This window comes from Eptesicus fuscus, chromosome 19, assembly GCF_027574615.1.
Source record: "Eptesicus fuscus isolate TK198812 chromosome 19, DD_ASM_mEF_20220401, whole genome shotgun sequence".
NCBI classification, from domain to species: domain Eukaryota; kingdom Metazoa; phylum Chordata; class Mammalia; order Chiroptera; family Vespertilionidae; genus Eptesicus; species Eptesicus fuscus.
This window is the reverse complement of record NC_072491.1, coordinates 18,225,656-18,247,685: the sequence shown is the minus strand read 5'-3', so window position 1 is coordinate 18,247,685 and position 22,030 is coordinate 18,225,656. Positions and strand designations below refer to the sequence as shown.

At 37.2% G+C, this 22,030-nt stretch overlaps 1 long non-coding RNA gene across 1 annotated transcript; it reads left to right on the top strand.

Annotated features, from left to right (window-relative positions):
* Nucleotides 1-10,152: 10,152 nt before the first annotated feature.
* LOC129147230 (uncharacterized) lies at nt 10,153-21,593 on the top strand. The gene is made up of 3 exons (XR_008554588.1): nt 10,153-10,166; nt 19,847-19,965; nt 21,531-21,593. It is a non-coding gene; the product is annotated as an uncharacterized LOC129147230 (long non-coding RNA).
* Nucleotides 21,594-22,030: the final 437 nt, after the last annotated feature.

The following is a 22,030-nucleotide window of genomic DNA, read 5'->3' as shown; positions in this document are numbered from 1 at the left end:
CCCCACATAGTGTCAGTTTAGACTTCTCCAAGATGATTTTTCAACTATGACCTAGGATGGGCAGCCCATTTTTCTGATCAAATTCCCAGTCCAGTGGAAAGAACTTTTCTAGTTCCTTCTGAGTTCTCAGTTTTACTAGTACACGGAATGCACCTATAGCTTCCCATGCTACCAGGCCTGCAAACTTTTTCCCCCAACTCTCTATTCTCAGGTTAAAACCTCAGTAATGTAGAATATACAGGTGCAGTAGCCTCATGACTCATTTGGCTTTAGCTCCCAATCATTGCTCTCGCTTCAGATTGACTCTGTTCATTTCTGGCACCATGTGGTTTTTCCAGCTTAGATATAGATATGCATGTGTTTGTTTGTTTGTTTGTTTAGTTGTTATATTCCATTCAACAATATATACATTTAGAGCAAGGGGGGGACTAATCAGACATACTGACAAGACCTCATCTTCATCTATATGATACCACCTAGCTAATTTAACTTCCTCCGTATCTTAAGTTTGCATGCCTCTTTCCACATTAAATAAGCCAATAGGTCACATAGGCTGTCTGAAATGCAGCCTAGAATACTATTGCTCTGTCATTACAGGTCATAGTTGTCAGAGATGACAACTCCCAGGGGACAAGCACTGCACTACATGCAGACATGCATTAGCATCACTGGAAGATGAAAAAAAACTTAAGAGTAGTGCACATGGTATTAAGGATGATCCTCTTTGCAAGGAAAACATCTTTTTCTTTTTAAGTCAGCAGCTATCTTTTTAGCAACTCTATTTCATAGATTCAGACTCAAAGAGTAGCACTTTTTTTTTTTTTTTTTTGGTTTGGCAGTGATCATTGGTGCCTTTATATTATTTCTCGGCTTCTTTAGAATAAACTAGAAGTTTCACTCCCACTTTTGCTAGCTGTGACCAAATCTTCAAAAACTGGAGGGTCCTTGGGCACTAGCCACAGCCATTAGCTGCAGTTGCATGACTTAATACTTGGTCAAATGTCACTCTCAAACCTGAAATATAATCATGAGATTTGAGGCGGGGGAAGGGGTAAAAATATAAACTATAAAACCAGAGTGACAGGAAGGTGCTAGGAGAAATGTTCAAAACATTGATGTGATTTATGAACATGTGGCAAACAGATGTGGTGGGGCAATAGGGACCCTCATCTCCTTTTATAAATTTGGATCACATTTGTGTCCCTCCTTCACATACCCTCCAACCCCAAGTTCATAATATGCTTTATTAAAATGCTCTGCAGGTCATATGGGTGATTAATAATTGTTGATGACAGAAGTTTGGTTTTGGTAAGCTGCATAGTGAAAGATAAATACAACTGGCTATTTTAACCTCTGTATGTTAAACTTATTAGAGTGAGGCTTCTCTGTAAGATGGTCTGTGTTGAGATTATGTGTGATATATGGAAATGTCACCAATGACCTTGTTTCTGGAAAAACTCTTAAAATCTCTTTTGTTGTAATCATCACCTTGAGTTTCAGTTGTCACTACAGAAAACCATTTTTGGAAAAAAGCATAAACAAGAGCAATTAAAATATGCATCAAGTAAAATAAATATTGGGTAGCTATCTTGGAATAAAATTAAAAAGCAAGCCCTGAGATGGATATTGGAATTACAAATTTATTTGTAACCAATTCTAAATGTGGTGTTTAAGCAAAGCAAATGGATACAGAATATTGGAATATTCTCTTCCCAACTCTGACATCTCTAGAACCTTTAGATAAGCCTTTTAAATATTTCTACCTTCATTAAGAGAGCAAATGTCCTACAATTTGTGTTTGTAATATAGTTTGAAAGTATTTTATTTTATTTTATTTTATCTTATTTTATTTTATTTATTTTATTTTATTTTATTTTATTTTATTTTATTTTATTTTATTTTATACTAGAGGCCCAGTGCACAAAATTCATGCACTTGGAGGGGGGGGTGGTCCCTCAGCCTGGCCTGCACCCTCTTGCAGTCCAGGAGCCCTGGGGGGATGTCTCACTGATGGCTTAGTGGGCCTAAGCCATCAGTCGGGCATCCTTAGCATTGCCACAGAGGCGGGAGAGACTACCACCCCTGCCGTTGTGCTCTCCAGCCATGAGCCCGGCTTCTGGCTGAGCAGCACTCCCCCTGTGGGAGCACACCAACCACCAGGGGGCAACTCCTGCATTGAGTGTCTTCCCCTGGTGGTCAGCGTGCATCAGAGTGACCGGTCATTCCACCATTTTGTCATTTGCATATTAGCCTTTTATTATGTAGGATACACTGTAGATGAGGCCCCCTAGAACCATAAGAAATGCAAAAATTTCACTGTTAACTCATTCTCGAATTGCCCCCACTTAAAAAGGCTGGGTCTTCTCCCTGTCCGGTCAGCCTCCCCATCCCCCCTAGGGTGTGGGGGCTGGGTTAGGGTATCCATGCAGGGGGATTGGAAGAGCTCCCCATGGCTGCTTCCTCTTCCTTCTTTGCAGTCCAGGCTCATGTTAGGCACTCTCCTCAGACCCCTGGGAACTTGGCTCTGGCCACCCACCCCCTGCTGGTCTGTCAATATGCAAATTGGTCATTACTGGGACACTGTAAGGGACAATTAGCATCTTACCTCTTTATATGTATAGATTGTTCCATCATTTATTGAAAAAAATTTTTTAATAAAACAAAGCAACTTGCTGAAACCGGTTTGGCTCAGTGGATAGAGCGTTGGCCTGCGGACTCAAGGGTCCCAGGTTCGATTCCGGTCAGGGGCATGTGCCTTGGTTGCAGGCACGTCCCCAGTGGGGGGTGTGCAAGAGGCAGCTGATCGATGTTTCTCTCTCATCGATGTTTCTATCTATCCCTCTCTCTTCCTCTCTGTGGAAAATCAATAAAATATATTTTTTTAAAAAAAACAAAAAAAAAAAAAACACAAAGCAACTTAACAAGAATTGCATCTATATGGCAAGGAATTCACAGAACAAATATTTTTATAATGAAGAATTTGTTTTCCTTTTACCCTTGTCAAATCCTCGATTTCACTTATGTAGAAGTAACTATTATTTAGTATGTAATTATTAAATAAAGGTCATAACAGTATAAGCCAATCTTTCTAATAGGAATATTGAAATTTACCACAAATTGGATTTAGTAACCTGTGCTATTCACAATTACAAGTGAGGTAATTGTCACTTGTAAAGCTGGTAACTATAGAAAGTTCATATACTAGTAAATCCCACCTTACTCAAGTGACATATTGAAGAAATTTTGAAAGAATAAAGGGAAAAATTTTAAAATAATGAGAATAATGTTGTAGGCCTGATGATAATTAATATGGTGAGTTTCTGCTTTGGCTGGGACTTTGATAGGCAGAACTGAAAAATTACACACTCAAAACTCTTGATTTGCAATTTCCAAAACCCCTGCATTTATTCCATCCATTTATTCCTGGCAGTTGTCTGGAAGTCACAAAGAATGATTGCTAGATCAGGACCTCCTACTACGTGTTATAGGAGTCAGCACGGAGCAAGTCTGTGCCTAATGAGTGGGCTTAAAGGAGAAAAAGAATCGAGAACCCCCATACTTTGCTTCATGCCCTCATTTTTCATTCAATTAGGGTAAATTATAAAAACAGTAACAAAACTGAAAACACACATGGTAACAATATCCTAATGTGTTTGAGAAATAATGCAGAAGATGAACTTAACCACCTCAAAAAAAACTGGGAAACTATTCAGGGGTCTAAATGGAAGTCTGGTGTTTTGATTACCTGGACAACTTTCCTTCAGCTCTGTTCACATCATCAGCTTCCCTCACACTTCTATCAGTAATGACTAGTAACTTGATTTTATACCTGAGAATGTATAAGAGAGCTCCCCTAAAAAAAAAAAAAAAAAAAAAAAGAGAGTGCTGTTGCCCTTTTTGTGTCTTTAAGAATGTTTTATCGTCAGTCTGAAACTGGGTTAAGACATTTAGACGTGAATAACTGGAAAGTCTCTTGATTCTTTTCTAAATTGAAGTGCCTTGGTGGTTGACAATTGAAGAATGATTTACAATTCCTGAAGTACTTTGTGGGTTTGGTGTATAAACCCAATTCTTAATATTCAAGCTACTTGGAAGTTGGAGCTTGAATAATAGCTAGTCATTTCTAACATGTGGAATTTGTCCAATTTTGAGTAAGTACCCAAACTGATATGTTTTCAAAAATGTAAATTACCCCCATTCCATTGTCTTGGGAGCCAATGTAGAAGCAGTTGTGTTTTTTCTTTCAAATTATAAAATAATATGATATTAGAAAATTAAAAACTCGGATATTCCTATTTGAATATTGTAGTCTGGATATAGTCTCCATTCACTGTAGTATGGCTTTGCAATGATACCATAAACCTGCATATCTTACCAGTTCAAATCTTGAGAATGTGGGAGGTAGCCACATCATCTTGTATATCTTTTCATAACAGAAGCTAATGTTACATTAATCCAGACTTTCAAAAATAAATTTAAATATACTGGTATAGTAGTTTTGAATTACCCTAGCAATGGGACCAATTCAACTCCTGGCTACTCTTAGCCAACATGAACAAAATAATGCTTGTATATTTTATCTTTCTTGAAACAAGTGAAGAAGCATTGAAGATAATATGTAAGCTCCATAGCATTTTAATTAATGAGGAGAGGCAACTAGATAACAAGAACTTAAAAACTGTGTTTACATCTCACCTGATCTGTTCTCACCTACAACATTGTAAATAAAACCTCCAATCATTCTTTTGCTGGTTCCACAAATAGTTACTACCCTCTATATGTTAAGCATCTCATTAGGAGCTAGGTGTGCAAAGATTTAAACACAAACAAATAAAATGAAACAACAATAACAACAAAAACACTATCCCTAACTTTTAGTGGGAAAAACAGAAATATAGCTACCTAATTAAAATCCTACACAATGTAACTGCTATAATAGAGGTATGTCCAAAATTCTATAGAAATACAGAGAAAGAAAGAAATTGCTAACCTCTAGAGAAGCTAAATAAAGTCACATAAACTATGTTTCATGTGGTATTTTCTAGGTGTGAGGCAAGGATAATCATCGAGAGTGGTTTGAGTAGGTATGCAGAACTATGAACAGGGATATTTGGGAAGAGATATTGTTAAGGATGCTTGGGTCCACATTACAGAGTGTCTTCTGTATTATGTTAGGAAGTTTATTTATATTCACTATAGGCAATGAAGTGTCTTTCAAGGTTTACAGATAGAGGGCTGATATGATCAGAACTACAAAAAATGGATTCTGGGGAACAAGACTCTAGTGAGAAAGAATAAACAGGAGGCAACTGAAAAGATGAAAACCTGAACCAAGAAAACTGCCATGGGGATGAAGAGGAAGGGAATGGAAATTAATTTTCTCAGCTCCAAGACACAACTGTACATGTTCACCCACACCCCTTTCCCAGTAGTCTCTCCTTCCAAACTGTCTCACATTCTACAAATTTCCCATTTACCGCCTTAAAAATTAGGGTATATTTCAGATATACAGAGAGTATAAGGACTAGTGTAATAAACACCTGTGAACCCACTATTCTGTTTAGGAAATATAACTGATGAAGGCTTCTGTGTGGCTCTCCATTTTAAAACATGAAGATTGCATTCTTTGATTTTAATTGCTTAATAGTGTTCTATTGTTTAAACATGCCAAGATTTATTTATCCATCTCTCATTAGTAGACGTTTAGATTGTTTCCATTTTTTTGCTGTTATAAGCAATGCTGCTATAAAAATTATTGCACATGCCACTTTCTTTACATGTGTGAGTTTATGTATGAACAGAATTCCTGTCAGTGTGCAGTTTCAGCTTCATTAAATATTGACACACTGTTCTCCAAAGTGATTATACCCATTATACTCTTACAAGCAAATTACTAAATTAAATTAAAAGAGAAATAAAATAAAAACTCTTGGTGTTCTAAAACTTCACGAATACTCAATATTGTCAGACTTTTAAATTGTTGCCAGATTGTGTAAAGCTTTTTAAGCCATTAAGGGCTCTTTGGCTTTTTCTCTAAGAGAGAAGGAAAGCCACTGGAGGATTTTAAGTAGAAGGATGAAATGATCTGACTAAGCAGGAACATTTGGGCACTGGGTTTAGAATAGACTATAAGGAGGTAAATGAATAGAACCCACTAGACCAGTTAAGTGGTTATTTCAATAACCTATTTAAAATATGGTGGAAGATTAAGTCAGAGTGGTAGCAGTGGAGGAGGAGGGAGAACTGAAAATATATCCACCCTCTGGATATGTTTAGAAAGTGGTGACATTTTGAAAGTAAAGACAACAGGTTTGCTGTTGTATTGCAGGCAAGGTGTGTGAGACTCCAAAATCTTAGCATGAGTAGTTGAAAAGAAGTCAGTTGCTGTTTACTAAGATTATAAGATTAGAAGGAATTCAGGACAGGAAGTTTAGAGGAAATACCAGGAGTCAGCTTTGGGCGTGGCATGTTGGAGAAGACTTATTTATTTATTTATTTATTTATTTATTTATTTATCATTTTTTTAGAGAGAATGGAAGGGAGGGGGGGAGACAGAGAGAGAGAAACATCGATGTGAGAAAGACACATCAATTGGTTGTCTCCCATACGAGCCCCAACCAGGGCCGGGGATCGAGCCTGCAATCCAGACATGTACCCTTGACTAGAATCGAACCTGAGACCCTTCAACCCTTGGGCCAATGCTCTATCCACTGAGCCAAACTGGCTAGGCCTGAAGAACACTTTTAGATACCCAATTTAAGATAGCTAAGTCTAGAATTAATATGGTAGTTCAGAACCAGAGTATACATTTTAAAGCATTTATAATATAGATAGTATTTAAAGTCCAGAGACTAGAAGAGGTGACTAAAAGAATAGTAGTCAGAGAAGAAAAAAAGGTCTGTGGAGAAAGTAGCAAAGGAAATAGAAACAGAGGAGGAAGACCAAGATAGTGACTGTGCCAGAAGTCAAATAAAACGGGTCCCCTGCTGCTGGCATTGATCATTAGATTTAGCAACTTGAAAGTAATTGCTGATTTCTCAACAGTAAGTGTTGGTGGAATGGTATGGGTGAAAATTCATCTAGAACATTTTAAGAGAGGACAGAGAACAGGAATTTATTCTTTGTATGATTTTTTTTTTAATGTAATGGGGAGTAAGGAAATAGAGCTGATGCTGGATGGTAAACGGGTCAAAAGAGGTGTTTTTTTTTTAACATTGGGAAAGTATTAGCATATTTATGTACTTATGGGAATAATTCAAAAAATAAATAAATAAAAATGATGCTGCAATAGAGAGCAGATATAAATTCTGGAGTGATGCCCTTGAGTAGTTGAGAAGGAATGGGACTAATGAGTAAGCAAAGGGAGTGTGAACAGTTCATCAATTGTGGTCAAAGGGAAGGCAGAATAAATGGGCATGGATGCAGGTTGAGAAATGGTAGTGGTGGTGAAAGGGTGCAGAGTTGATGGTTTCTCAGTGCAATAGGAATAAGGATCAGCTGAAAGTGTGAAAGGAGTGGTGCTAGAACTTTCAGTATAGAGGATAAAGTATGAAATAGTGATCTAGGAGAAAGAGACTGGGAATTATTCTTTCTGATTTTTAATCTGCTTGGACAATTTCACTGAACTGGCCTCCTAGTTTCTGTCCTTGTCCTAGATTGATTCACTTTAAACAAGATCATGTCACTCTGCTCAAAGCCTCCCAATAGCCAACAATCTTGCTCAGAGTAAAAGTCCCTCATCTCTCCTACAAGGTTCGACACTATATGTTCCCACATTGCCTTTTTAAGCTCGCCTACAACTGCTTTTCCCCTCACATTATCAAGGCAGGCAATTGTGTTGATTTTGTTCACTAATGTCTCCTCAGCAATTAGAACAGTATGAAATTGATTAATGGTGCCTATCAGACAGATTAATTTCATGTGAAAGAATTATAGTGGTGAAATAAGGATCACAGAAGAATGAAGAGCCTCAGAAAAAGAACAAATGAAAGAATAGATTGTCACCCTGGTCATCTTAATGAAATGAGTATTGAAAATGGGGGAAAGGCAGATAGAATAACAAAGAAAATATAGACTAGAAAAAGGAACAAGAGAGAACAAAAGCCCAAAGAGGGTACAATAATTGCATTCCTTATCTTCTTTTAGAGTCTACAAGCAGATCTGTCAGAGGTGGGAAGCACCTATTCATCTATGTCCCATATCACCGCACACCTGCCTTTCCCATTCTACCAAGGGCAAAGCTATTGAGGTCAGCAGAATTAAATAGCGTAAGAACACCAGTCTTTTTCCTGTAATTTTTTATTCTTATTTTTATAATTTTACTCAGAAAGATAAATATTTTCTGTGTTAAGTCACTAGGCTGCAGAATGTGGTTTCTCTAGGGAGAATTGTCTCAATAAATCAGTATTTTAATAATATTCACCTTACATTTCACCAAGATTTTTCTTAGGAACAAGGAATTGCCTACAGTAAGGTGTACTCTCCATAATGTGAGAGCTAAAACTAATTTTAGGAGAACTTTAAGGGTAAATATACTTATCAAAAGAATTAGTGTCTGCTAGAAGAAGACTTAAATTGATCAAACAATAATAATAATAACAAAAACACAAATGTGATATTTACATGTGTCAGGTGCTACTCTCAGCATTTTACATATGTTACTTAGTTAATTCCTTACAACCATCCTGTAAGATAGGCACCATTACTATCCCCAATGTAGCAATGAGGAAACTATGACATGCCCAAGATCCCACAACCTATAACTGGAATACCCAGAACTCGCACTCATGGAGTCTGGTTCTAGACCTTGGGCTTTTAAATTCTCCATCATACTAAAATAAACATGTGTTAGATGGATAAAAAGGTAAATTAAGGAATGAAAGGATGGTTAAATTCAGTCATTTTTTATATGTTTTTTGATATGTATTTTGTTTCACACTATATATCTTGAACTAGCAGCATTTGTGCATGTGAGTTTTATTAAATCCTAGAGAACCAGAAAAACACCCCACAAAAAACCCCCACAAAAAAACTCTATATCTTTGTGAGTTATTGAGTTATTGTGAATGCATGTGTTTGTGGTTGTTTAATATTAGAAAGTTTGCACACTAGTTTTTGAGGTAACTTGTTGTTCTTTTCCCCAAAGCAATACATGGCTTGTATTGCATCTTTAAAACATCACGAGTAACTCTGAGGAGTCATCAGCAACTTGCTGTTTGTAGCTGTACCATTGAACTGTTCTTTTTCAGAAACACAGATACCACCTCCAAAATTTCTGATAACCTTGTTTTTAACTATTGTGACTTGCTGGATCAAAGCAGCTGACTTTCATACAGTTCAATGTAGTTTCCTTTAAGAATTAATTCATCTTTCTGGTCTTGAGATATTGAGCAAGTAATACCTGATCTTATCTGAACCCTGTGGATGTATTTTTCACCCAAGACGCAAACGGTAGCCAGTGCCTTTCCATTTTGACACCATTTGTCAACCCAGAGCCTCTTCTTTTCTTTCCAAGGAGACTGAGTTCTACACTGATGTGGTTGAAGTTTCTCCGCAGGATGCCTCTGGGGCCCTTTCACAATAACTGTGCATCCCTTCAGAGTGATGTCCACATTTTCTGGAATGTCAATAGTCTGACTGCTGAGAATGGTCTTCCTCCTCGCAGTAGATGTGGCAAAGATAGCTGAGATAATTTGTTTCTGATAAAATTAACAATATTCTTCCAGGACTCTTCTAGAAAATTGGAACTAAAATTGGGCCTAGCAATCATATGACAACTTAGGAGAAAAATTGGGGCTAATAATTTAAGAACCTCCAGGAAGTAAACATCAAATGTGGATTGAAAACAAAATCTTTTCTTTGATAACTGATAATTTTTTTAAATAAAACTCAGTAGCTCTCTCTCTCTTTTTTAACTCAATAGTTCTTTCTTATTTTTCTTAGGTCTGCACAGAGAAAGAGGGATAATCTGTAGGCCTGAAAAGCATTGAATGGAAGATTGCATGTGATGCTAGTAAATTTGTGCCTTGTTAGAAGATTTTGTCTGTGGATAAGGCTGCTCTACCAGAGTTCATGGAATCATTTTCAGAAGGAATCTGATAGTAGTACATAGCATTGAGCTCATGAAGTTCTTTGGTCTCTATAAGGCAGCACCACCAATGTGACAGGTATGTGCTTGACCAATAAAAGTGATTAATTTGATATTTTGAAAAGCTGAGAAATCAATTGGGCTCCTTTGTTTCTAATTATGACACTTTCCAAGCGGGGGGCAGGGAGAATGTTTGAAAAATATATAATGTGTGTGTTACCTGAAATCATTCAATTATTCATTCAATGAATATTTGATGCTAAGTGCTCAGCATTATGTCAGCATTTGGTAAAAAAGACACTTGGTAGTCAGACTGTCTGGATTTGAATTTTTACTATGTGATGTACCAGCTCTTTAGCATTGGACAGTTTCTTAACCTCCTTATTCCTCTATCTCCTCATTTTTTAAATGTGGTGATAATAACAGCTACCACACTAGATAGAGAGAATTAAGGTTTCAGGGTAGTGCTTTATTCAGCAAGATGTTTAATGAGTACTTATTGTTGTTGTTCTGTTATATGAGACAGAGCAGTAAAGAGGGAATTGTAACTAAGAGCAGTGGTGGCACTGATAAGGCTGAGTACAGGATGCTGTGAAACCACAGGAGGGGCACCTAACATAACCTTGGAGATTAGGACAAGTTTCCTGGAGCAAGTGATTCCTAGGACTAAAAGATGAGTGAAACAACTACAGTACTCAACTCTGTAAATCTCTTCAATTGCAAGACCAACTTTACATGTAACCACATTCTTTCATAAGTTTCCAAGGAATGTTTTTCATGGAATTGGACTTTGTGAACCCATTCCTTGTCCATAGAACTGCACACACACTTTCTTCTCCAAGCAACCCTCCCTCCCCCCTCCCCCCACACACATTCAGCACTCTTGGAAAAAATATAAATATAAGAGAGGTGCTTTTACCATGGAATTATAAATTCACAATGTGATTAAAATACAGAAATAAAATGTAACCTGTCAAGTCATTAATTTTACATTGAAACTGAAATTTCTGTGATGGCTAAAACCCAATCTCATCAATGACTGATGGTCATAGTCTCTTCTAGGATCATTCTATTTTTATCAGAGCCTCAGTTATAGTTGTTAATCTCCACGCTTCTCAGTGCCCACAGACAATTCTGTTATATAGTGTGTCATCCACTATATGCTCAACTACTCAAGTTATTTTAGAATCTGCTCATTATCACCTAATGAGGGAGAAGAAACATACTACATTTCCATATCTTTGGCATATGCCACCTTAATTTTTTTTCTCTCATCTTTCTCTTGCTACTGTTGTTTCATGTATCTCAATCTGTTTCCAACCCTGCCTGCTTCCTCCCCTTACTTGGATGGATTATAAAGTAGCTGAGGATAGGGGCCATTGAAAGGCTGCTATATCCAACCCCGCTGGCTGGATGTGCCCTACGTAGTTCCAGTGGGCACCATCCTCACAGTGCACAGTGACTGTGCCCCTGCAGCTGAGCAATGTGGCAGCCCCGGGGCTCCTTTTAAGAGGTCTTTGTAATAGTTATCTTTGTACATAGATACCTATTAAATCTAAGGTAGTCAATTAATAAATATTGGTTGTTTCATTGATTATTGATTGTTCAAAGGAACAAGCTCATGTTTTATGTTTCTACAGTCAACAAATATTTAAAATTTTCCATGAGCTTTTCATCTCTAGTATTAGAATATTTCTTTTCAAAAATCAATAATCTATTTTAAATAACCAGAATAAATGTTATCCCAGTATTAAAACATTTAAACAAATCTATTTGTTGAGGACCTAAATACTCATGTCCATGTAAAATTTCTATTATTAATTGATAAATGTATTTCTATCTATCTCAATAATAAATCCATTGGGTTAAATAAGATATGGATATTAGAAGCACAACTTTACCAGATTTTTATTTTTACTCATAGCACCACACAAAATATTCTTTGGGTATTTATAAAACAGTGACTGAGGCAAAACCTCTTTGGATATATATATATATATATATATATATATATATATATATTTCCAGAATTATACATTTTGGTGTTACCACAAGACACACGAGTTGAATAACAGCTACGTTATAAAATGTACTATTGCTTGGTAGTTTCTTTCTTTTGGCTGATTTCATGATACAGAGTATTTTCTCCAAAACTGGCTAAAAGGAGGTTTCTCTCAGACTTTTAAAGAGGATTCAGAATGCAATAATCACATAAAATTCAGAAAACATTTTAAATAAGTGACCTCAGTTAGAGCTCACAGATCCACATTATAAAAGATGCTTGCTATAAATTATTATAGCATTTGCTTATAATGACCCTCCATTTGGAATCAATTGAAATGCACAAGTGCTTTTAGGTTGACTTTTGAACTCCTCTGATTTGTGGCAAAGATAAGAGTAAATGATGGACTAATTAATTTGTGCACACTTTCTTGGCAAGTTAAGGAATATGGTAAAGTAAATAGTTGGCTATTTCAGGCAACCTTAAGTGCATTAAGCACTTTAAACTCTTTGTTCAAATCTGAGGGCCTGTCATTGGTACTTGAGGAATGTCTTCAGCTTCTTAGTCTTCTTTGAGACTGGTGTCCCAAGTCAGGGCCTCTTTGATTGTCCATCTTGCTATAAACCTTGGCTCTTGTTTATGTCCCCTGACCTTGGCTATTTTCAGGGCGGTGTCCTGATCTTGATTACTGCTTCCTCCAAGTGGATTATAAGTTTCCTGTTCTGTTCAGTAGATCAATTCACTTTTCCTAGGGCTACTGCAACCCAGATTGACTGCTGAGTGTGTATGTGTACACATACACATGTAATTTTGTTTGTTATGTTGTCATGAATAGTAGAGAAAAGACTAGAGCTAAGATGCATAACTTGCTTCTTATATGTACTTCCTGTAAAATACTTTCTTTAAATGTCACAATTTATGAACAGAACATATACTTGCCCAATTCAAGTATATATAAGGAATATACATATGAAACAAATAGGACAGAGAGGCCATATAATTATTTAAGGTTACACTTATGAAAAGGTGGAGCAAAATGTATACGCAGGACTTCATACCCCTTTTCAAAGAGTGTTTCTCAAAGTCATCTACTTAGCAGAATCTTCTCAGGCACATGTTTAAAATGCATGCATTCCCTGCCACATGGAAACCTAGGGATAGGTCCCAGAAAAACCACCCTACTGTGTCCAGAAAGTTCAAGAAATAATAGACGTGAAATGATCAACAAATAATAGAATAAAGGATCTGAAAACCCAAATGACTTTTCCACTTGAAGCATAGTTTTATGGAAAGTGTCAGGCACCTGAAAATAAGGTTTTATAGTGACAAATGTCTTTTCAGGAATGATTATGGCTTTATGCAAAGTCGATCCCAATAAATCTTTTCTACAAAGCTCAAGTCCCAGTCCAGGCTGGAAGTAAATCATTTTCCCTGCCACCACAGTTCCAAAAAGAAAGCCAGTGAGGACAATATTACGAATGTTGCTTTCCTGGCACTAGCTATCTAAAGAATAGTTGCATTGGCACAACTTTTCTCTCATGACCTGTTTTTAAACAAAGAATAAAAAATTATGGGCATTCATCTATGCAGAAAATTATAAAGACTAGAAATGAGGAAATAAACCAGAGCCTTATACATCCAGAAGGAAATCAGCATTCTATGCATTAAATGAATAGGCTTTTTTTAAATGAATAAAGTGAAGGTACACCGAATTAACATTCTACGAGACAAGAAAAGAAAAGAATGTTAACTTCCAAAGAGGACCTTACTGACCTGCTAGTTAGCACTAATTTAGGTTATTGTTAAGAATTTCACCTTAAACCTGGTTTTAAAAATAGGCCTGCTATTATTTTAAGGAGCACATTATTTCCAGAATTCATTATATGTTAAGTTTCAGAACTGAAAATTCACCATTAAGGAAAGATGGCTTCTGCAAAGGCATTCAACTTTCAAAAAAATAAAAAGTCAAGTGTGAAAACAGCTGGTAGCAAAGAAAGGTGTCAGAATACCAAGCAAGAGCTGACTAGAAGAACAGCAAATATCAATAAGAAATGAAGGAAGGAAGGAAGCTGTCCGTTGATGATAGAAAAGAAAGCGTAGGGTTGACTTCAAATGTTACTAAATTGAGGATAAGGGGATAGTCTGCTTGCTGGATTGAATCAGCCCATCTGAAAATAAGTCATGACGTGTGCATAATTATATCAGGTCTTGTGTGAGTCAGGCACATGGACCTAAGAGGTAAACGAGATTTTCTGATTAATGCTAAATGGAGCCAGAGAATGAATGGTCTAATTTAGAGAGATATCGTTAATTCTCTGATTACAGATACGTAAGAATGAGTGAAAATGCCATTTTTTTCACTTTCAACAAATAATCTTTCAAAATGTATATCAGGATAATGTCACCACACTCTGACAAGTTGGGAGTATGAGAGGGAGAGGTATCCTTTCTTGGCTTGCCTTGGAGGTTCTCTGGCTGGGCTTATCCAGTCAGAATGGGAACAGCAGGCAACAAGCTATCAAGGGCAGAATGCAATAGTCAATTTTGATGAAAGAGGTGATAACAAGAATGGAAATGCTCCAAGAGCCGGTATGCCTGCCTGGCCGTACCAATTCTGCCATATAGTCACAGAGACAGCTATTGAGTCAAAGATGAAAACACAAGTCAAGCCTGTCAGCCTCCATTCATTTGCCTGGCCACCTTGAATATTGGTAATTATCCTCGCTCCCTTGTATTTCTCTTTGGGTAGCTTTCCCTATTTCTGTTAATTGGATACTGCTTATCAGAGACACTCTGGGGAAATAGGAAAAAAGCAATTCCTGTAACTTGTATTTTAAACATATGAAAACTTTTGCCCTGACCAGTGTGGCTCAATTGGTTGGAGCATCATCCTATACATCAAGAGGTGGTGGGTTTGATCCCCATTCAGGGCAGTGTTGGAGGCAAAAATGGATGTTTCTCCCTCACATTGATACCTTTCTCTCTCTCTTTCTCTCACTAAAATACATATATTTTATATATATATACTAGTAGCCTTGCGCACGAATCGGTGTGCAAGTAACTTGCTGCCACTTGCCTCAGCTGGCCACCCGACCTCTGCCGCTGATAGCTCTCTACTGTTCACAGCTCGCTGGCCCGCCCTCCTGGAGCTCCCCCGGCCCTCCCCATAGCTTGCTGCCTTAACCCCTCCTGTAGCTCTCTGCCTCCAACTTGCTTGCTGCCCTGCCCCCTCCTATAGCTCTCCACCCCCTGCTTTAGCTCACTGCCCCACCCTCCTGCTGATTCACGATGGGTTCACCTCATGCTCTCACCGGATAATTAGCATATTCCTCTCTTATTATATAGGATGAAAATTTTCTAAAGTAAGATTCTGTTTAAAGAATCCGTTTATAACCCCCACTATCACCAGGGCAAAGCACTGAGATTTTACTTCCCCATAAGGACCCATCGGCCCTTTTGTTACTTCGTTTCACCTCCAGCACCACTCCTTTTAACAAACTTCTCTGGAGAAGATGCTAGAGAAGTGGGACATGGGATCTTCCATAGGACCTGATGTTGTAGGGTTGATGGTCTCTGGCCCTGCTCTTAGAAGTCAGAACTTAACACAGGAGCACCACATCCCAAGCAGGAAACCACACTTGTCCAAGGACCAGCCACTAATGATTAATCCAGATTTTCTCTTGGCACCACAAGATTCCTCTCTGGTCTTGTTTTGTGTGTAGGACAGTCCAGAAGAGCCTGACCTTTTCTCTGGAAAATCCACTGATGGCATTTTCCTCAAGCCTAATTGGTAATTGATTAATCTTTCTTTCTTTCATTCAGGCAGTTGTTCTTCATCACTAAAAAGTTTCCTGCTGAATTAATGTGCCCACATTACTATTTTAATATTTAGCCCAGTACCTGTTCACTAGGTTTCCCATCGTGAAAATTGTATTTTATAATAGAATCCAAGCAAAGTCTGTAATTAATTAAATCCATTTTTTGGAATGGCGCACACATTCAGATTTTTAAAAAAAAATTTACTGATTTACCTGATTTTCAAAAATTAAGTTATCTGGTATATATTGTTGACATGTTTCCAGCTTACTCAGCAATATTTTAAGCATTTGTTTTTATGACTATTCATTCTGGTAACAATTCATTCAATATAGTTGCCCTTGATGCCATGTCAATTCTTAAATTAGAACCAGTCATAATAAATCATGTTAAATATTGGTTATGATTGATTAATTGGAATATTTGCTTCTATTTAGCATAAAATTGAATAAAAATGTGCTCATAAAAGATGAAAATGACAAATGTTAGTGAATATATGCATGAAAATCAAAAGGAAATATACATAAAATATATCTTTATGCCTCTAAACATAGCCTTTAGAATTAAACTGGTTCTGGCCGTTGGAGGAATCTCTTGACAGAGACACAACGACCAGAAGTCAGCAGGGTGGCCTGAGGGCTGAGCGTGCTCAGCGCTGTGCTGTGCGGGCAGAAGGAGCCGCCTCTGGGATGGAGAAATTTCAGGCTGCCATCCTGCTCCGGAGAGTGGGGGAGACTCTCGCTTACAGAAATGCCCACAAAAACAGGCTTCAGGCACAAAGATCCCAGAGGAGCTGCAAAAACTCGGGGTCTGGACCACCTCGTGCTCTCACCGGAGAAATGGCCTGTGGGCGACAACCCCATCATGTGGGTGACAACACCATCATGTACATGACCACGGCTGAGGCCCTCACCACAGACTGCAGGCGCCGGGATGACCTGTACCGGGAGATGGGAAGCGCTCTGGGGAAGTGCTCCGAAGCTTCCAGAACATTGAGCAGACCCAGCTACCACTGAAGGCTGCACGCAGCTGAAGCCAGATAACTATCTCCTCACTGGGCACGCCTTTAGACGGAGGGTGGGAAAGGCTAGCTTCTCCCTCTAAAGTCCATGCTGGAGAAGCGCCCTGGGCCACTACCCATCTGTCTTCCCACTAAGCAGCTGCCTTACCCTTTAGCGTGAGTTGAGAGGGATGTGCCAGGGCTCCTCTGGGGCAGTGCGCGGCCTGGAGGGTCAGTTCGCCCGCGTGGCTGTCTGCGTAGAGAGGACGCCAGCTTCCCCCGCAGTGTTGTCACCGATACCCAGTTTGTTTTAAGAAATATTTTCCACTGCCTTTTCTTTAAGTTATTATTTTATTAATTTTATTACTATTATTTCCCCAAAACATCAAAGAAAACATACACTTTTGTATGATGATTTAATGTGTTTATGGGGTGACGTATTTAGGTGGCCACAGTCTCTGCCTCCAGGGTCTCAGTTGCTGGGGCCCCTGACCTGCCCCTCTGGATTTATAGTGAAGGCTGGCATCCAGTCAAATAAAGCCCATAGTGAAGAGGGAGGGGAAAAAGAAGTAAACTGACCTCACTAGTAGTGTGTTCCCAGGCCCTTTTAAATCCTCAATGTTTCACACCCAGAAAAAAAGAGGAAATATTAGTACCATCTCTAGTGTTGTGGGGATTAGATAACATTTTCAAAGCACTTAGCATAGCACTCAATACATAATGATATCAATAATTGGTTAGTTATTGCACGTTATATTGATACTTAATTTTTATTTTTCAAAGTAATCTCAAAAAATTGTTGTATTATTGAAAATTGTGAAAATTATTAAGAGCAAAATCTCTTCCTTGGGCTAGATTGAGTTGAGGAATACTATATCCTGGAAACCAAGAGATAATCAAATAAATTTGCAGGAAAATAATTAAACTACTTAAGAGAATAGAATCAAACTTCAAACTTATCTTGCCCCCAAGAAAACCCTTCTCTACACTCCTACCTCATACCTGCTCTGTTCATGGTTTTCCCCATTTCAATTCATAGTAAATTCATCTTTCAGGCTGTTCAAACTAAAAACATCAGTTATCCTTGACTCCTCTTTATTCTTTCAAATGCCACATGCAATTCATCTACAAATCCTAATGGCTCTCCCTTAAAAATATTTGACTATTTATGTCCATATCCTCTCCTATTCCACTTGGTTTAATATGAAACACTTTTAAAAATCTCACTTTGATTTGCATTTCTATAAATAAGTATCAAAATATCCATTACTACTTTTTCTTTTTTTCCACTCTATAGTTTGAATATAATCTTCAAAAAATTCCCTATAGGTATTTTAAAATTTTTTAATCAAAATAATACTAAGTATTTTGTGACATCGCCTCTGCTCTTCATAAGTTATACAATTAGAACATATGACAAAACTTTTATTCAAATTATAGTGTAAAAAATGTAGTAATTGCAAACCTCTAAATTATCACTTAATGGTCAAAATTTAATCATCAGTACAAGTTGCAGTGCATTAAACTAGCATTTCTCTTATTAACTGTGGGATGACTCTGTCCTTTCTTAACATCATTTCTATATCTTTTTGTTGTTGTTGTTTTCTATATCTTTTTTCAATATCATTTCTATATTTTGTTTTCTTCTGTTGGGGAATTATTAGGACCATAAAAATGAACAGCCAAAGCGAAAGGAGGCATGTGTCACTTGGCCTTTCACACTGATCCTCGCTAACCCATGTTTTCATGAGCACCAGATTTACCAAGTTTTCAAAGAGGAGTAGCAAGTGTTTGATGATGCAGGAAGTTTGGATTTAATTTTCACTTTGAGACACATGGATACTATTCCCTGAAAAAAAGTTGGCACACTGAAGATGTTCAAGTGTTCTTTCTCCAGAAGCTACCAACAGCCCCAACTGGATGTGAGCCTCTCGTGGCTCTGAGGGGCTGTCAAAGCAAAGATATTAGAAGCCAGCTGCTTCCTTCATCCTCTGAGGTCAGACAAGGGTGTTGGTGGACTTTTCTGCCACCAAATCCTGAGAGCAGAAACTTGCATGTAGAATTTGCTCTTATAGAAAAATGATTGTAATGATATGGGGCAGAATGATAGCAGCAATAAGAAAAATAACTAGTCCTGCAGTTCATTGCGCACTTTCCATGTACCCAGGACTATTTCGATCGTATCTCATATATTATTTCATTATCTCTAGAATATAAGCAAACAGACAATTGTGAGCCATCCTCAGAGGAATGGCTTCGAGTAGGGTTATGAATACCCTAAATCTTCAGAGCAGTCAAAACCACGTTGCGAATATGTGTGTATATGTGTGTGTGTGTGTGTGTGTGTGTGTGTGTGTGTGTATATATATATATATATATATATATATATGTATATATATATATATATATATATATATTAAAGGCTGATGTAGGAGCTTTGTAAGTACAATGAATTCTACATAGAAATTCTTTATTGATAATTTATAGCAATCCATTGAATAAACATTGAGTCTAAGACCCTCTATAGGAATGACCAGGAAGTAATAATAATCTTATCTTCAGCATTGTTAAGATGGTTTCTTAACCATCCTTAAGTACTTATGCATTAGATATTTCAATGTACTGGATTTTTTTTTTTCAGACTTCCTATATTATTTAACATGTATCAATCAAGAAAAAAAATTCTGGGTAACTCTTCCCCCACTATCATCACCAACTTTTTATTGTGTGGGGGGTTGTTGTTGTTTTTTCACTAGAACTGGAATAATGATGCACCAGCAAATGCTTCGAATTTGGAATATCTTCTATTCTTTCAGGGAATGAAAAAGTTGAAACTTAAGTAGCTGCTTTTTACCACTAGATCAAGTGGTGGAAGGAAAACATTACCCCTTACTAAGCATCGCTTCTTCCCCTTTCCTTCTTTATTCTGATGTTTTCTCAGGTCAGTCTTTGAAATGGTGTCTACTAAGAGAATTTAGATCATGGCTGTTGCCTGATCCTTCTTCCTAAGACCAAAGTAGAATAAACAACAAGCTTCAACTGAAATAAGAAATCTAGAATGTAAGCATAATGTTTTGTGTTGGACATCTGCTGACTCTAGCAGCCTTTTCTCACCTTCTTTTGGTTCTACCCCCAAAGTGTTTCAGGTAACCACCCATCACCCCTGCTAGCAGCTCATGTGCTTCAGGAAAATATCTCTGTGACTGACACATGTGACTCAAGCCTAAACTAATTAGCATTAGCTAATTATGACTGGTTCTAATGTAGTGCAACTAGAATGCAGCCCAAGACTTAAATCAAAGGTTAAGAAATGAGACAAATGCATTATATTAATGAGGAAATGTAGCTTTGAGAGCTGCTGGCAGCACTTTTGGAACAACAGGGAGAATCTTCTGAGACTGGAGCAAAGATTGCGGGGTGGGGGAGGTGTGTTAAACACAGCATTATGACAATAAAAACTAGCTAGTACCCCAAAGAAGGTAACAAATCAGGTTTCAGAGACTTGGTGCATTCCTTCTGACTTACTTTCATATTAGAATAGTTTAGCAAAAAGTAAGATAAGCTATTCCAAAGCAAGATAATGACGTTTTTAATCCTAGAAGAAACAAGTTCTCTTTCTGCTAAGGTTGCTAAGCTTGAAAAATTTGAGCCTGGTACCAGTGGCCATCTTCCCTGCCACAATAAGAAGCCTGTTGCAGAATGAAGCTAAACAGAGCAAACAGAGAAGAGAGGCAGGTAGAGTCAGAGAGAAAGAGAGCAAAAATCAAAAAGGCAAAAGCAAAAGAGCATGAGTACAAGAGAAAGCATGAGTAAGTGAGCAAATAAAAGAAAGAGAAATGAATTGAATCAGTTTCCTATAGATAAAAATTTAATTTTTGCAGACTCATATTTTAGGTTACATTGACCGCAGGGGATGGCAATTTTTAAATATGAAATAAAGATATAGAAACTATATGTTTATTTATTCAGCAATTAATCAGTGCCAGACACTGTTAGATGCTCTAATTAAACATCTGTAAGTCAATGTAAACCCTAAGAGATTTTTAAAGTAATAAAAGCATAACATGTAAAAAAATACAATGTTATGTGTAAGAGCTAGTATATAGAAAGAGATAATAAGTTTTCGGAATCCAGAGGAAAGAGAAATTAACTTTATAAGTAAATGGAGGTGGGGAAGTATACAGAAAAAGAATTCATAAGATGTAGCTAAAAACCAAAGGATAATTCTGGTAATTAAATTATTTACTGGGTAAATAAATTATGAATGAGGACAAGAAGGAGGTTTGCATTGGTACCAGAAACTTTAAATTAATGTAAATTGGACCAGTTTACTAGCCTCTATTACCAACATTCTGTGTGCTTAAACAGGGAAATAAAAATCTGCATTCAAATATCAAATTATTACTATACCTTACTGGTTTTCTTTAATCTTTTCTTTTTGGTAAAGCTTTAAATTACACTAATCTTTTTTGAGGGAGGCTATGAGCAAGGCTGGCCTTGATATAAGGGTCAGTGATAGTATACCTGCTCTAAAAGAACACATCAGCCAAGATATTCTATTACTAACTCTATGGAATGACTCTAATGACAACTAAATGACTCCCACTCCTCTTTCCTATTTCCAGATACTTCTAACAGTTTGTCTAAAGTGTTTTATTTCCTTTTGTCAACTTGTACAAAATCAATCCAATTAGAGATTCATTTGAATGAGCAATTCATTTTTCAAAGTGAAAAAGAAGATAAAAGGTATGTGTGTGGCGGGGCAGGATTAAATGGGTATGGGTTATAGTCATTCACACCTTAGCATTAAATAATTTACTTCCCTCTTAACCATGCCTTGCAGTGTGTGAGAAACAAATCCAAAAACAGTTTTGTGGAGTGGTCAGAACTGTGAATTTTCTTACAGTCGAAAAGATCTGGTTTGAGGTTTGCTTCCTACCATTTTACTAGCCTTATGAGTTTGAGAAAATTAATGTTTGAGGTGTCTCAGCATACTCACCTTAAGGTGAGAGAAACATGTTTACCTACTATTTTTTAAGGGAGAGAAATACAGACAAAGAACGTAACTTTCTTTTTTTTCCTTTTTTAAAAAAATATATTTTTATTGATTTCAGAGAGGAAGGGA